The 17995-nt window shown below is 41.0% G+C and overlaps 1 non-coding gene across 1 annotated transcript; it reads left to right on the top strand.

Annotated features, from left to right (window-relative positions):
* The first annotated feature begins 16949 nt into the window (after window positions 1-16949).
* On the top strand, window positions 16950-17024 carry Trnat-ugu (transfer RNA threonine (anticodon UGU)). Its single transcript has one exon. It is a non-coding gene; the product is annotated as a tRNA-Thr (tRNA).
* Window positions 17025-17995: the final 971 nt, after the last annotated feature.

Raw genomic sequence — 17995 nt, 5'->3', positions numbered from 1 at the left:
CGCCTTGCTAGGTCGTAGCAAATGACGTAGCTAAAGGCTATGCTAACTATCGTCTCGGCAAATGAGAGCGTATTTGTCAGTGTAGCTTCGCTAGCAAAGTCGGCTGTACAACTGGGGCGAGTGCTAGGAAGTGTCTCTAGACCTGCCGTGTGGCGGCGCTCGGTCTGCAATCACTGACAGTGGCGACACGCGGGTCCGTCGTATACTAGCGGACCGCGGCCAATTTAAAAGCTACCACCTAGCAAGTGTGGTGTCTGGCTGTGACACCACAGAATTAACCGTTCCTTTATTGACAGACCAAGCGCAACAGTCATGGAATTCCATTCCACAAACTTACATCAGGCACCTGTTCAACGCAATGGATGCACATTTACCTGCTTGCGTTCAATATTCTGGCGGTTAACGTATCAGCATTCACGTCTGCAATGGGTTATCACGCCCTTACATTAATCCGTGATACTGCAACATGTATCCTTTAAATGTGTTACCTAGACAAATGCATTCCCTTAATTTCACTTCTCTGCATTAATTATTTTTTGATGCAGCGATTTTTTTTTCGACAGTGTTAATAAATATTTCGTGAAATGAAGACAAATACTCATTGGCAACAGGGCAAAATATGCCATCACCACTTAGCAATACATCCGCTGCAAATCGGGAGAACAGCACAGCTTCACTTATATCAGTGGCTGGCCTGGTGCTGATGCGGTAGCTCAGTGTATTCGGTCAGTGTACGGGCCACTTGGCGTAATAAAAATCTGAATGAAATATTCATCGGTATCTTGCGATATTCGCACAGAGCTGCCGACGAAAAATGACGGAAAACCACATAAGCGGTAACGCACTTGCTTGGAAACTAAAAGGTTGCGTAATCGAATCTCGGCGGCACCATTCCTTTTCACTCCGGTTTTTCAACTGTCAATGTTGTAGTGATTCAACAGAAACGAAACGGATTCTACCTTACACTGTACGTCCCTTTACCCAGTCGGATAACTGGGGTAGCTTAGGGACACGCAAGTCACTGAAGTGACGACAAGTTGATTGCAATCGATTCAGAACAATTCCGTAACGGAAAGAAACATGTGAATCCAAACCTAGAGCTGTCAGTTTTTTTATGGAAAAAATAGACTTTTTCCAGAAAATTATTTCAGCACGGAATACAGACCTCCTTTCGTTTATATACAGAAAGTTTTTCAGCGGCGTGGCAGATGAATGAACTTCCAACTTTCCGCTTTCCTTTTAAAAAAAGTAGATACAAGTACGATTCCTTCTGTGATACGGCGAAAAACTATGCTGCAGAGGATCCGCGACAAGACAGTACAGCAGTGGGTGTGAACAATGAGTCAGTGCGGACTACGCTTTAGAATAATACGGCCGCCAAGTGCTACTCATCTATATACATCAAACGTGGTTCTTTATTATTTTTTAATTCCTTTATGACCTTCTAACATGATCCACTCAACCAAACAGAGTACCCGTAATGCATCGTATTATTCGATAAAAGAAAAACAATTGTGACTGATCGTGTTTTTATTCATACTTCCCGTGTAGATTAACCCTGTTCGTAAAATAAGTGCCTTTAATATATGTTGCTGATATCTAACATGATGAGTTTGTCCTATCTTGTTTTTAATTGTTTTCGTACTGGCTCTTTTTTTATACAATTGTTGCAGTTCAGAAGTGGTTAATTGTCACCTCAAGTACAAATTTTCCATAATTTAAGAACCTGTAGACAGTTAAATTTTCTCTTGCATTAGGTTTAGGAAGTACTAATTAGAAGGAGACCAATTTCTATTACACATTTTAAAGATTTTCACTCATTGTATTTTCCGTATTTTAAAACAAATTCTGCTTGTCTCTCTAAGATTCTTTTAATGTTTTCTATTTTCTGGTTTACAGTGACATTTTTTGTACAGCTCTGTTAGTGTGTACTGGAACATATGCTTCGTTTTAATTCCGTTTGGAATTCAGAATTATAACACTTTACCGCACTGACTGTCGTTTCATGAAGTAAAACTTTGTTTCGTTTTATTTCAATTTCTGTACAGTTTTGGTTGTGATGCCATTTTGAAATGTAGGCTTAGATTCATAGCAGTGTAACAGTCAAAATGTTAGACAACCGTAGACAGTATCCCACAAGTTAACAAAAATACACACTTCAGTCTTAGCCCTATAACTTACCAAATCACTCACATAAAAAAGAAATCATTCGACATTTGAGTAGTATACAATAAAGATGAACGTATGTCACGCATAATTAAAAATGGTGCAAAAAGTAGTGGAAACCTGTATCAAACTAGTCTAAGCGCATTTGTGGACTTCACGGTTATGGTACGTATCTGGTGCAGTGGTTACTGGCATTTTTCAATCAAAACATATCCTGACAAGTCTAGAAAAATTATTGAAGCTAAATAAATAATTCATTTCATTGCTGGTAGCATTATTCGATGTGTAAGTGAAAACTTAATATTTTGGTAATTTCCCCTTAATTTTAACCCCGATAGATCAGTACTGACACCACTGTTCGGAAGGCGAGGCGATCAAGAACGGGTGGCAGATTTTTCCAGCAATGAGCTGGGTAACTTCCTTCGCCTCGCTCTGGTTCTGTCCAGCATAACCGCCGGGGGAGTGAGCAGTGAGCTTCCACTTCATTTAACTCTGGAGTTACAGAACTTGACACCCATCCGCCCTCTCGCGGTCTAATCGCATTACGAAGCATTGCTCTGAAGATACCCACGTTCATTACTTAAATTAATATCATTTTCTCAAATCCACACTGCTCATTTTACAACTAAGTAGCAGCAGCTCTCATTTTCACCTCGAACCGTGTACTGTTTCATCAGACGGTCTATAACCACCACATACTTTACCTTGGTTTCATGAAGTGTAATAACGAATAACATACTTTCATTAAAATTCCTTTTGGGTCATCAGTCCTGAATTGATTAGGTTCGATCTCAACCAATTCCTCGCCAGCGCAGACCTCTTCATCTCAGAGGGCATTTACATCTACATCGACACTCCGCAAGCAACGTACGGTGCGTGGCGGAGGGTATCCTATGCTACTACTTGACTTTTCCTCTCCTTCCACTCGCAAATAGAACGAGGGAAAAACCACTGACTGTACTCCACCGTATGAGTCCTAATTTCTCGTATCTTATGTTCGTGCTCCTTACGCACAATTTATGTTGGCGGCAGTAGAAACGTTTGGCAGTCAACTTCAAACGCCGTTTCTCTAAATTTCCTCAATACTATTTCTCGAAAACACCGTCGCCTTCACTCCAGGGATTCCCATTTGATTTCCCGGCGCATCTCCGTAACACTTCTGTGGTGTTCGAACCTACCAGTAACAAATCTAGAAGCCCGCCTCTGACTTGCTTCTGTAAGGATCCCAAACACTCAATCAGTACTCAAGAATCGGTCGCACCAGAGTCCTATATGCGGTCTCCTTTACAGGTGAATCACTCTTTCCTAAAATTTTCCCTATAAACCCTGCCCAAAACATGCTGCATTATTTGTTCGATATAATCCAATTTCTCTCTATCCACAGGTCCCACTCTCAACAGCTTCCACAAATACCACGGAAGTTATTCCCTTCTTCTAGTCAGTGTTTTCCACACGTTCCTTTCATGGTTCAAATGGCTCTAAGCACTATGGGACTCAACATCTGAGGTCATCAGTCCCCTAGAACGTAGAACTACTTAAACCTAACTAACCTAAGGACATGACACACATCCATGCCCGAGGCAGGATTCGAACCTGCGACCGTCGTGGTAGCGCCGTTCCAGACTGAAGCGCCTAGAACCGCTCGGCCACTCCGGCCGGCTCCACACGTTCCTCTACCCGCTGGTTTTGCGGGAACCTTCTTATTTCTTGACTCGTCAATCCACCTAATTTCCACATCCTTCTACAGCATCTGAAACGCTTCGATTCTCATCCTTCCGGCTTTCCCACTGTTCACGATTCTCTACCATACCATGCTGTATTGTAAATGTATATAAAATTTTAGAAAACATAGTCAGCGATCTTAAAATTTGTTAAAATTAAAATTTAAAACAGTCTTGATCGCCATTTATTGGAGTGAGTGACCGGTTTCGACTCTTTCATAGAGCCATCTTCAGACTCCAGCGCGGTGGACGGACACTGTCAGACGAGTTCCGTAGACGCTCTACGTTCGTGTAACTGCGATCAAGACTGTTTTAAATTTTAATTTTAGTAAATGTACATTCTCTGAAATTTCTTCCTCAAATTAAGGCCAATGTCTGATGCTATTAGCCTTCATTTGGCCGAACATGCGTCCTTTGAAATTGATGGATTGCATTTGTGTCCTCCTTGGTTCCTACATATGTGCTACATCCAAGATACCAGAGTTCTTCCCTTAGTTTACTTGCGATGTCAAATTTTAATAAGTTTATTGCTAATCTCGTTTCTGGCATTCCCTCACTCACTAATTTCGCCTTTCTTCGGTTTACTCTCAGTCCATAGTGTGTGTTCTTTAGATTGTTCATGCCATTCAACAGGACCAGCTAATTTTCCTCACTTTCACTGACGACAGCAAACTCATATTTTTCTGAGGCATCAATCATATAACTGGTTTGTTGCCAAGATTCCGTCCTGTGTGCCAAACTTTTAATCTCAAGGTAGCATTTAAAATCTAGGTCCTTTATTATTTGCTGAATGTATTCTAATATCTGTCTTCCTCTATAGTTCTTACCCTTTACACATCGTTCTAGTGCACTGATGTCTTAGCAGATGTCCTTCATCCAGTGCCTTCTTCTTGTCAGTGTTTCCCACATATTTTCTTCCTCACCGATTCTGCGCAGAACCTTATCAGTCCACCTAATTTTCAACGTCCCTCTATAGCACCACACTTTAAATGACTCAATTCCCTTCCTTCCGGTTTCCCCACAATCTATTTTCCACTATGATACAATATCGTTGTCCAAATGTACACTCTCAGGAATATCTTACTCCAATTATGGCCTATGTTTGATACTAGCAGTCTTCTTACGTCCAGGAATGTCCATTTCTGCTTTTATATACTTCTTGCTCCATCATCGTTTATTTTACTGCCTAGGTAGCAGAATTCCTTAACTTCGTGCACTTCGTGATCGCCGATTCCGATGTTAAGTTTCTAACTATTCTCATTTCTGTCCCTTCTCATTACTTTCTTCTTCCTTTCATTTATTTAACAGCCTTGCAAATTAAGAAGTTATGTTCTTTTACTCTCGCTTCCAGTTTCGACCATTCAGTATGCCATCTTCAGGCCCCTACACATTTTGTGTATATCAAGATGCATCACAGTAAGCTTTACATATAGTAACGGGTAATAACAAATGTGGTGAAATACTAAGCAGCGCAAGAAGCAACATTCAGACAGATTCTCGTGTACACACTGCACAACAAAATAGAGTATTTGCACATACTGGTTACCACTGAAACTATTTTAACATCACAGAGTTATAAGGGAAAACGCAAAAATTAAAAAGACCAATAATAGGCAATATACAGTCAGAAGCAAAGTTTTACCCATTTTTTTACTGTTAAACCTACATACTTCGTGTAGATAAGAAAAAGCCTAGTTCATGTGAGGGGGACGTATCATCATTCAAAGCAAAACGTCGCAATATATGAAGTACACAACAGTGTGCATATCAGCACCCTCAGTATTATCTATCATAAGTAGTTGCCACAGCATCATCAATGCGACCTGGCGCAAAACACGACGATAGACAACATATTAAGTAAAAAATGGTATGCAAATAACATGCGATGAGTACTCAAAAGATACTTCGAGTGCAAGTAAAAAGATACGGCTTGGTGTCCCCTAACAACAGACGGGAAATACAACAGTGGAGCAAACAAGGACCTCAAATCCAAACTAGCTAAGGTGAGCCTTTTAAAATCTCAGCTGACAACGGTATATTGTTTCCCTGGGAGTACAGGTATCACATTTACGACCAATCTATAGAATGGTGAACCCATCGATTTATTCGCAATTGACACTCTGTATTCATTAGACTTTTCATTTCGTTCAACACATTCTGCAGTTCTTCTTCACATACACTGAGAATAGCAATTTCATCAGCGAACCCTATGATTGATATTCTTTCACCTTAAATTTTAATCGTACGCCTGATCATTTGTTTTACTTCCTTCATTGCTTCTTCGGTGTATAAACTGAAAGTACATCCCTGTCTTACACCCATTTTAATTTGAGCGCTTCGTTCTTGGTCTTCCGGTCGTATTGTTCCCACTCGGTTCTTATACACATTGTACATTATTCGCCTTTCCATACATCTCATCCCCATTTTTCTCAGAATGTGGAACGTGTTACACCGTTTTACATTGCCGAACGCTCTTATCTAGGTCATTAGTGAGTCTTTTCATACATATCGTTTCAGCTTGAATTTTTATTCCCATTCTTGAACGTTCTTTTATTCGGTCAGAGCTACTTCGATGTGTATATTGTCTTCCATTTCGATTCTCAATTCTCCTTTGTCATCTCATCAGACAGTTCCTTCCCCTCGGAGAGGCCTTCAGTGTACTCTTTCGACCTGTGCTCTCTGTCCACTGCGACTTCATTTAAGAGTGCAATTCGTCTTGCATTATTAACGTTGACATCCTTGCACTTAATTTCGTGGAGGATCATTTAGACTTTTCTATGTAATGAATCAGTTTCCCGACGACTATTTATCTTGCGTTTTCTATGCATTTTTCTACAATCATTTCACCGTGGGTCCTCACTGCCTATTGTTTATTTCTGTGTGACCTATATTGCAGCGTCCCTGTCTTTTCTTAACAATTTTGTAGTTCCTTGTTTCGGCTATTAGTCATTGAAGTATGCCTTCTGTTACCCGAGGTTTCTCCGCACTTAACTTCTTCATGCCTACATTTGTCTGGTCAGCTTCTGCGTCTGTCGTTTTTAGAAATGGCAATTCAGTCGAAATGCGTATTCATTAATGCTGCGTCTACAGTCTCAGAGAACTTCAAACACACCTCAGCATTCCTTAGTATATCTGGATTCCACTTACATCCAAATAGATCTCTTTTCAGACAATTCTCTTAAATATTGATTTCATCATTACTAAATTCAGGACAATTCTCATAAACTTCATCATTGCTAAATTGTGATCTATGTCTTTTTGTGAGTACACCATAAAAATCACTATCTGACTTTGAAGTCTGTATCTCACGATGGTGTAATGCAATTGGAATCTACCATCGGCACCAGGTCTCTTGCGGTTTTCTAATAGCATACTTCTACAATAAATGTCAACCAGCAATAAAAAGTAAAGTAACATTTCTACTCTCTCATTCCCTCTTCCGTACCTCTGTTTTCAATTTGTTCGCCACTACAGCAGTAGGAGATCGGTAGGCCATTCTGCTATCCTGATCAATATTTCATTACACTCAGAGAAATTACTGCTTGCTCACCATTTTCATATATGGAAATACTTGCATGCTATTGTTTTGCACACTAGCACCAACTATGGATGGAAATTATTTCGTGATACATGAATGTAAGTGTCTGTCACGGAGCCGAGTGTGTGCAGAAATGTCATCGATTCCCATAATTGCCAAATAAATTCTTACGATATATTATCGTATTCTGGTTGAAACTTACCTTAATTGAGATAAGATGTTGTTTTTTATTGCAAGTTTAGTTTTCTGGCAGTGTAACTTACCTGTAAGCTTACGTAGGCTTTCACAGTAGTAAATCGTAAACTTTGAACGTATGAATTGGTCTGCGAGGATGTGTCGCAAAATCTGAGTGCGAGAAAGTTACACTACGTGCCTATCAGGTTTCTTGTCTTTCTAAACGTTGGTAATGGCAAGAATACTCTGTGAATTCAACACTGTGATTCATTAAACTTTTAAACTGATGAACTGGCCCTGGAAAAACTCAATGTTCACATTTTTTGTTATTTAAGTTTTGGCTTGCTGTTGGACAATGGAAACAGTGACAATCCTCCTGTGATAAAAGCGTGTCGCATTTGTTGAACTACAACTTAATACTGAGATGCACCTGGTGCAATGCGCTCTCTTTTTAAAAGAAAGCAAAACCGTACTTGGTTTATGACAAATCTGAATAAATAAAAATTATAACTCATATTTTGGCGTTGTCTTTGGAGCGGCCAATGACCTGCGAAAAATTATAATATCAAATATATTAAGTTTTCTGATTAGCTTCACGAACATTAATACACTAAAAATTTATAGTTCTTGATTGGACAAATGTAAATAGTCGTCTCAAATTATTAATCAGTAAATAAACATGTTCCACTTCCTCACAATAACTGCAACCGTACCACTCGACCTATACCGTATTACTATTCATGACACGCCGCTGCCGACAATTGTGTGTCATATCAGGATGAACAGTGCGCATCGTTTCTCGCGCATCTTGCAAAATAGAGGTGATCAAAGCAAGCCTCCATGTGACAGCATCTCTCATGACACTGCGCGCTCATAATTTCAAACAGTCCAAAGGCGTTTACGCTTTCATGACATCTAAATGCTAGAGAAATGCCCAAAAATTTATCAACAGCCAACTATCAGCTTTACGAAACATTACATTTAGGATGACCCTGGAACAAGAGCGTTGAGACTTTACTTTCAACAACATTGTTAGCTCAAAGGTGAAGCAGCTGCCTCGAGGACGTAAAAAATGGTAAGACTGACTAACAAGCGTTGATAAATCCTGTTTCAGTTTACGGTGTTATGAAAGAAACAAGAAAATATGGGATTGAAAAATGTGTATTGCTGTAAATGAAGGGATTTATGGAATTCTCATCAAGTCGAAGCTTTTAATTGAGTTAAGTACTGTAGGTGACGATAATAGTCTGCTTCCAAATCAACTGGCAGTCGCCACATTAACTCTTCCTTCTCTTGTCCTCCTTTGTGTTACCACGAACTATGTACAAGTTCCAATTTGTACTGGAAAAGCAGGACATACGAGGGGACTAGTCGTGTTCAGCCGCTTCAGAATGTAATACAGTAATTCTGTTACAGTTAACTAATGGAACATCTTGTGTAGATGTCCCTGTACCTGTGCAGATGTGGAGCTCATTTCGAGAGTATGATGTTCGTGGAGTGAGGCTGTATCACAACTAGTGAGATGGCGAAGGTTCACGATTCTAATAAATGATCTGAGAAGTTCCTAATTAGGGATACCGATTAGTTTTCTATTTTATTTACAACACACGAAACTATAAACTTCTAACAGGAAGTTTTGCACACGCTCGATTACAAAGTTACATTTGCACAGTCCATGTTGGAACCAGTGACAATCTAGTTGCATCAAATCACGTTAAAACATGTTAATAAAAGTCACATACTATGATATTACTCCTCTCTGCTTTGCATGCGCAGTCGCTTTATATGAATCTTGTATTATGTGGCGCTCATCCGAGACCTTAATTAGGTGGCCAGCAACACTAATCCTACCGTTCAACTCCTCGCTCAAGACTGACCAGTTTAATAAATTATTATTGTTGGTTAATTAAATAAAAATATTCTTTCCTTATTTATTTTTATAAACAAAAATTTTTATGAGTGCTTTTATTTTAATTATTGGTTCAGTTACTGGTTTTAGTCGGTTTAGCTTAGTTATTTCCTTCTATCTGTACTCTCCTGAAGGCCTGTAAGATATAAATATTTCGTTCTAAATACCACAGGAGAGCGAGAAATTCCTCGTCGTTATTTCCTCCACCTGAAATGTCTAAAGCCTTTAATCGCTAAGCAGATCGTTCGGCACAACTGTGTGCTATGATGTTTGATGAGTCTAGATGATAGGTCCAACAGTTTAGCAAGTTAAAGTTTATTAATTCGGAGATAATCTCTCGACAAATTCTGAGCGTGGAAAATGCAGGTTCGCACTAACTATTAACTAATTTTCGTATGGAGATAGATATACCTTAAATTCTTGATGTTAATTATTGGATTTTATTTTGTGCTAAAAACTATCTGATCATTTACTATATACTGTAATGGCGTCTCACCACAATACAATCTCTCTCCTGCTCTCACACGTCCAATCTCTCTATTTTCTTCACAAAGAGTTCCTAAAACAAAATGTTTGGTTCGGTGAGAAACATAAATGCTTTTGTAGCACGGAACGTCCGAATCTTGCAGTCGGTACATGTGGTTTATCACAGTATCAATTCGTCGCATCCAAATTAGAGTTTTACACTCATTGGTACACTGTACCTGACAACATGAGTAACCTTCGAGCGAACTTTTGGCGGGAGCCGAAGCTGCACAATGTGCTTCGGCTAAATACAGTTATTCTAAGGTTAATGAAAACCGTTAGATACTTAAGTTCAGAAACGACTGGATTAAAGCTCACAATTGATAGTGTATTCAGCCTGATAGAGAATAAAATCAAGAGCTATACTTCATCAAATATTAATAAATCGATATAACATATTTGGCATGCTGGCTCTTGTGTCGGCAGCTAATCACATTATCTTCCAACTAATCTGGCGCAGTTTCTTATGAAATTGTCTTCTTCTCACCACATCTCTTCCGACACGCCTCATCTGCTGTAATAGTCAAACCATGGGGTGAATCTTGAAGAAGGACCTTATGGCTCGAAAGCCAGAAATACCAGAAGTTCCTGCAAAGTTCGCAGTCCTGCATTTCGTCTTTTTTTCTGGTCTGCTAACAAGAACTGTACTCCTAACAGTGACTGAATCTTACTTTACAAAAACAACTTCTGTTTCATTGTAAGTTACGTATTCAGCTAAAAGAATCAGTATTCTATTGATCTGCACTGTAGCTCTTCACAGCACAAGCATCTCTGCTCTGAATATTTTCTGCTATTACGTGTAGTTGAGACCGAGAACTTATAATGAAAATGCTTTCTGTATGAAACACTGATCTGCGAAACAGCGTCAACACAGATTATATGTACAGCGACAAATAACGTGTTGCATTCACAGCCAAAAATCAAATTAGGTTGGGAGCTTGATGTTTATATATTACGAGTAATTCCTGTTAACATCTTTGGTTTTACAATAAGAAAAGTGGCAGAAATGAAAGTAAATATGAACGTAAGCACAACCCACGAAGAGATGCGGAGTATCTGACTGGAGATCTACATCTACATCTACATTTATACTCCGCATGCCACCCAACGGTGTGTGGCGGAGGGCACTTTACGTGACACTGTCATTACCTCCCTTTTCTGTTCCAGTCGCGTATGGTTCGCGGGAAGAACGACTGGTTGAAAACCTCCGTGCTCGCTCGAATCTCTCTAATTTTACATTCGTGATCTCCTCGGGAGGTATAAGTAGGGGGAAGTAATATATTCGATACCTCATCCAGAAACGCAACGTCTCGAAACCTGGACAGCAAGCAACACCGCGATGCAGAGCGCCTCTCTTGCAGAGTCTGCCACTTGAGTTTGCTAAACATCTCCGTAACGCTATCACGGTTACCAAATAACCCTGCGACGAAACGCGCCGCTCTTCTTTGGATCTTCTCTATCTCTTCCGTCAACCTGATCTGGTACGGATCCCACACTGAGGAGCAATACTCAAGTATAGGTCGAACGAGTGTTTTGTAAGCCACCTCCTTTGTTGATGGACTGCATTTTCTAAGGACTCTCCCAATGAATCTCAACCTGGTACCCGCCTTACCAACAATTAATTTTATATGATCATTCCACTTCAAATCGTTCCGCACGCATACTCCCAGATATTTTACAGAAGTAACTGCTACCAGTGTTTGTTCCGCTATCATGTAATCATACAATAAAGGATCCTTCTTTCTATGTATTGGCAATACATTACATTTGTCTATGTTAAGGGTCAGTTGCCACTCCCTGCACCAAGTGCCTATCCGCTGCAGATCGTCCTGCATTTCGCTACAATTTTCTAATGCCGCAACTTCTCTGTATACTACAGCATCATCCGCGAAAAGCCGCATGGAACTTCCGACACTATCTACTAGGTCATTCATATATATTGTGAAAAGTTATGGTCCCATAACACTCCCCTGTGGCACGCCAGAGGTTACTTTAACGTCTGTAGACGTCTCTCCATTGGTAACAACATGCTGTGTTCTGTTTGCTAAAAATTCTTCAATCCAGCCACACAGCTGGTATGATATTCCGTAGGCTCTTACTTTGTTTATCAGGCGACAGTGTCTGAAGTAGTGCATGCCCAGCTTGCGCATCACTATCCCAGAGGAGGAATGGTGCACCTTTCACTTACGCTGCCATTACTTCATATGATGCCGCGCACTCGGCTGCTTCCTTAGAGGGTCTGCAAGGCAAGATATACCCGCCTTTTATCCCCTTTCAGGCAGGCATAACTGGAAGAGCTGCTTCGCTTCGCCCTACCCTTTCATCCCGTAATGCTCCACGGCCGGCTTTCGCTGTGCCGCAGGATAGGTTTTCCGACGAAAAGCGTGGAAAGCCGCAGTACTCTCCAAAGCCTGGGAGAGCTTAGCCGCGGCTGCGCATGCGTTAAACCTCCATATATTCCCTAAGCCAACTGCCGAGTGCCTAACTCAAACATTGTCATCCAGAGGATGGGTTTCCTACTTACAGTGACTATACCGTGATTCGTTCTTCTGAGAGCTGACCTTCATGCACTCACATTTCATTGTAAGCCCAAAAAATAGTTTCGTAGCAGCAACCCCTTCTATTTGTCTACGCTGACCCAAGTACCAAGAATTCTTTTTCCTTTACGTTTTTCAAATTCGAAGACTTTTTCACGGCTGTAAACAGTGCTCAAAGTCATCAGGTGAGATAACGTTCATTTCAGAAATGGCTGAAAGCTATGCACCAGTTACGATGCAGGTACTAGAAGTTGACGCACCTTCCCACCGCACTGAAACGGTAGGGGGCGAGCAACATGTGCGAACATGTTGATATAACCATTTGATAACAGTCGTACAGAGTGGTATCATGTGTCCCTAAATCTATACTCCGCAAAATAGCTTTTATTTATACAGAAGTTATTTCGGTAACCCTACGACTTCCTGCTTCGCTGCTTTCCTGCTGCCCCACGTTCCTGCTTCCCCACTTTCCTATTATAATTTACGTAATTGCCCGTCACAGTCGTTTCGCTACATACATGAACGAGGAAGTTGTTTTATTTTTCCTTGCTATTCCTGGAATGCAGACTCTGGGAAATTAACAGTAAACCACTCAAATCCTAATCCCATTGCACATGCTACAAGGGTTTAATGAGTACTTCCATAAAGCTCTCTAGCTTTCCACATGGTTCCGGGACGAAACCAGCAACTCATTGTTGGATTCTCTTTATTTCGACTAAAAACCTTACCAGATGAAAGTCCGAAAATGGTGACTATGGCTCATGAATCGATCGAACGACGAATTACATTTCCTGACAATTCCACCAATGAATCAAGGTTAGGTATCCGTTTTTCCTACGATTATCCTCATGTGCTCTATTCACTTCTGGTCGTCGTCGAAGGACATCATTCAGTTCTGGGCGCTTATTATGGTTTCCTGCAATTCATTGCAAATAACACAGACAACAGTAATGAATAATTCAACTTAGCCGGCCGTGGTGGCCAAGCGGTTAAAGGCGCTACAGTCTGGAACCGCGCGGCCGCTACGGTCGCAGGTTCGAATCATGCCTCGGCCATGGATGTGTGTGATGTCCTTAGGTTGGTTAGGTTTAAGTAGTTCTAAGTTCTAGGGGACTGATGACCTTAGAAGTTAAGTCCCATAGAGCTCAGAGCCATTTGAACCATTTGAATTCAACTTACTTACGCATAATACGTCACTTTATTTTAGGATGAAAATCAACTGCCAATATCCTTGGCTTCTTCCAGCATGTCGCTAGTGTTCTGGCGTTGTTACAGTCCTGCATTAAGCGATACCATCCGCAGACAATCCCACGGAGCTTCTTACGATAGCTAACATATCACTCACTTTTACTGAGCGGGAACGGCCCAATAATACTCCGAAATAACTTCGAAATATATCCATTATATGAGAAACAATTAACCTTTTTGAAAAATAATGAAACTGATAGCTGTTATCAGTGTTAGATCCATGTCTAAACAAATTTTCTCTATATAAGTACCCAAAACAATGTTATTTCTGCCGTTAAAATTATACGGAATGCGAAAATGCAATTTCTAACTTGTCTGTATCGTACAGTAAACTTAGGGAGTGTATGGTACTATCCACTTCTTTTAATTTGTTGTCAGGTACTATATATTTCGAAATGCGAGCTATAGACCAGTTCCATTATTTCCTGAAGCTGCTTTCATACCTGCAGATTTCGTCAACTTAAGATGACGTGTTTTGTGACGTACTAATCATAACGGATAAAACCATGTCTGTCTACTCCTTGCAGCCCTTCAAGAACTAAACCAGACCAAAAGAGTCGGAGCGGAAAATTCTCACATTAAAAACGTACAAATGCTTAGGTATCAGCAGAGTTCTCTTCTTCGTTGGAACTGCGTGCTTATTTCTCCCCTTCCCCCCCCCCTCTTGAATCTCTCTCTCTCAACACAACACGCACACTCACACACACTCTCTCTCTCCCTCCCTCCCTCCCTCTGGTTTTCCTTTAAGTCGGGTCTACAGTTGCCACCAACTAATTAAGTGACCCAATTGTCTCATTTTACTTCAGTCATGCATTACTGTGCCATTTCTGTGTCAATCAGTTTTCAAATATCATTCGTTGGTTGTACAACAATTGAAATTCTACGATGACAAATATTGCCATAAGGACACGAGAAAGTATGGAAACATTCGTCATTCCAGAAGGCAGATGCGTTAACAAGCAACGAAAGGTATTTTATCATAAATACAATAGTAAGTTACTAGAATAATTAATCATAAAGAAGTACGCTGCATGGCTGTGTAAGACATGCAGTTGTCTCGAGTTAAATGAAATGCTGCAACCTCATGAGACAGTTATCAAGCTACTTGACGTCACAACATCCGGTCCCCTCGCGTCAGCACAACGCCAGCGCGCCTTATCAGGGAACGTCCGGTTACGCAATCTTGATTTTCCAGCAACACGGTGCTAGTAATACTTGGCACCGTGTCGCGCGGCTGCCTCGCTCAGCGGCTAAGTCCCACTCAAGGTTAGACGCCTTACACAGCGACATGCAGTCAATACACACAGCCATGCTATAATCCAAATGTTGCAACTGCGGCTTCAGACTTTGTTCATCTGAAATGGTGTGCGCCCTACGTACGAGGGTGTTCAGCAATCTGTTCTTTTGCGAAGGATGGTGGCAACTGCAGGCGTGTAGATATAAATTCAAGGTTCCAGGTGATACTGCGACGTTTCCTAACCTGTTAATACTAGAGCAGTTGCTCTTCCAAACTTCAATGAGTAAACCATTTCTATCTGTACCTGTGATTAACTCGTACTTTAGGTGCTTAGGCTATTCAAAATTATGTTTTTCTTAAAAAAAAAAACAACAGCTCAATGTATTTCTAAAGCGAGCCGCGCACCTCTGCTTTCATGTCGCGCTAACCTGTAGCTGCGATGCCGCAGTCAAATAGTCTATGCATTGTCTAGAAAAGCGAGTTAATTAAATACTCAGAAATACAGAATAAAAGTTAAATGAATGATTTAATAACAGTGCATCTATTCTATCTTCTCTAGTTGATGTAGAAGTCAGTGCATCATGATAAAAATGTTAATTCAGGAACGGATATCTCACATTAACGGGAAGAGGTACTACAGGATTTAGTTAAAATGCAGACAGAAATCACTCTGATCAAATGCAGTAAATTTAGATTAAGACCGTTACGAAAATGGTCGTAAAATGCCCATTCTAAATAGTCATCAATGACATGCGAAAAGTACATTTCGTAACCAGTACACAAAGTATTTTCCAGCTCAAGACAGTTCAGAGATCAACATAATGATTTATAGATTGTAAAAGGCGATACAAACAATAGAAACTCATAGCCCACTTATTCTCAGTTCTTTGAATCAAGCGGGAAAAGTTAGTGACCTACTCCTCAGCACGTTCAGAGCTCTCGAAATATTAAGTCCCTTCAAAAGTTAAAATATTGTAGTGGCCGTTCACAGCCAAGAATTAGCCACTTATAGCACTGAAGCACGCATTGCTAACATAAGCAGGCATGCCTCCTTTCCGCACTCAACATAGTGTCCCCTGCTCTCTTCACTCAAAATGTCCCAGTCTCCAATTGACTTCCACACTGTTCAGCTACAATCTGCTTTCCCATTGGCCGACGGCCATCCCAACCGAAAATACGTAGTTCTTATGTGCTACAGACATGATATCACTCATCTCCTCCAGTTTCCCACAGTAAACTAATATATTGCAACAGTATTTAAATAAAACTAATTTTACAAAATATTCGGTCATACTCAGACCACTTACAATGATTATAAATAAAGGTTTGTGGGTAAATAAATAAGCTGGTGTTTTGTGCCAATGTGATTACATTAAATGACAACGAACTGTTGTCAAGTATTGTTTAAACAAGTATTTATGCTATATATGACGGTAGTATCTGTTCCCGAAAGAACAGTTACCGTCAATGACCATGCAGCTTTGCTAGAAATGAAATGATAATTAAATGGACACCCTAGCTGCAAGCAGGCGTTGATATACTTCATTGGGGACACTACGAATGTAGTGTTGTGCAGCTAGAGTGTCCATTTAATTATCATTTCATTTCTAGCAAAGCTGCATGGTCATTGACGGTAACTGTTCTTTCGGGAACAGATACTACCGTCATATATAGTTAAAAATATGGGTTCCCGGCCTTTGACCTTCTTGTGCGAACGCACACGCTATGCCCGAACTCGTACGGGACTTGGTAGATTAATCTGCCACGAGTAATGAGTATGATGGGCAAACATCTATTAGGCGCACTACGAATGTAGTGTTGTGGACATGTTGGGAATGTGGATCTCACGGGGAGCGTGCTAGGGATAAGTCCCTGCAGACGCACCATTCTCTGTGCCCGCGGTGGCTCAGATGGATAGAGCGTCTGCCATGTAAGCAGGAGATCCCGGGTTCGAGTCCCGGTCGGGGCACACATTTTCAACATGTCCCCAATGAAGTATATCAACGCCTGCTTGCAGCTAGGGTGTCCATTTAATTATCATTTCATAATTATTTATGCCTTCTTGAGAAAAGCGTCTTTTGGTTCTCTTTTCAATCGCAGTGCCCGCTAGTACATGCGGGTGACTACTTTTAACTTAGCACAGTTTTTAATAGCACTTGCAATCAACATTTAATTAAATGTTACTAGTAAAATCCTAATAATTCTACACAAGTATGACAATACGTGAGGTGTTCATGCCATATTGATTAGCTGTGTAAATGTGAAAACACATGTTCTGACAAGCATTTGTGTGGTGTCACCGTTAGACAACACACTTGCTAAGTGGTAGCCTTTAAATCGGCCGCGGTCCGTTAGTATACGTCGGACCCGCGTGTCGCCTCTATCAGTGATTGCAGACCGAGCGCCGCCACACGGCAGGTCTAGAGAGACTTCCTAGCACTCGCCCCAGTGGTACAACCGACTTTGCTGGCGATGGTTCACTGACAAAATACGCTCTCATTTGCCGAGACGATAGTTAGCATAGCCTTCAGCTACGTCATTTGCTACGACCTAGCAACGCGCCATTACCAGTTACTATTGAGATTATGAATAACGTACCGTCAAGAGCGATGTTCACCATTTCTGGATTAAAGTTAAGTATTCCTGCAGCTACGTGCGTTTCTTGCTAAAGTCTAATTTCATTGTCCTCTTTCAGACCTCACACCAGCCTGCGTGAGCTAAAACGCGTGCCTTTGGCTCTGAGCACTATGGGACTTAACTTCTAAGGTCATCAGTCCCCTAGAACTTAGAACTACTTAAACCTAACTAACCTAAGGACATCACACACATCCATGCCCGAGGCAGGATTCGAACCTGCGACCGTAGCGGCCGCGCGGTTCCAGACTGTAGCGCCTTTAACCGCTTGGCCACCACGGCCGGCGCGTGCCTTTCGGCTTCCTC

The sequence above is a fragment of the Schistocerca cancellata genome, chromosome 7 (genome assembly GCF_023864275.1).
Source record: "Schistocerca cancellata isolate TAMUIC-IGC-003103 chromosome 7, iqSchCanc2.1, whole genome shotgun sequence".
Lineage (NCBI taxonomy): Eukaryota > Metazoa > Arthropoda > Insecta > Orthoptera > Acrididae > Schistocerca > Schistocerca cancellata.
Note: the sequence above shows the minus strand (reverse complement) of the source record. Positions and strands in the feature narration are given on the sequence as shown.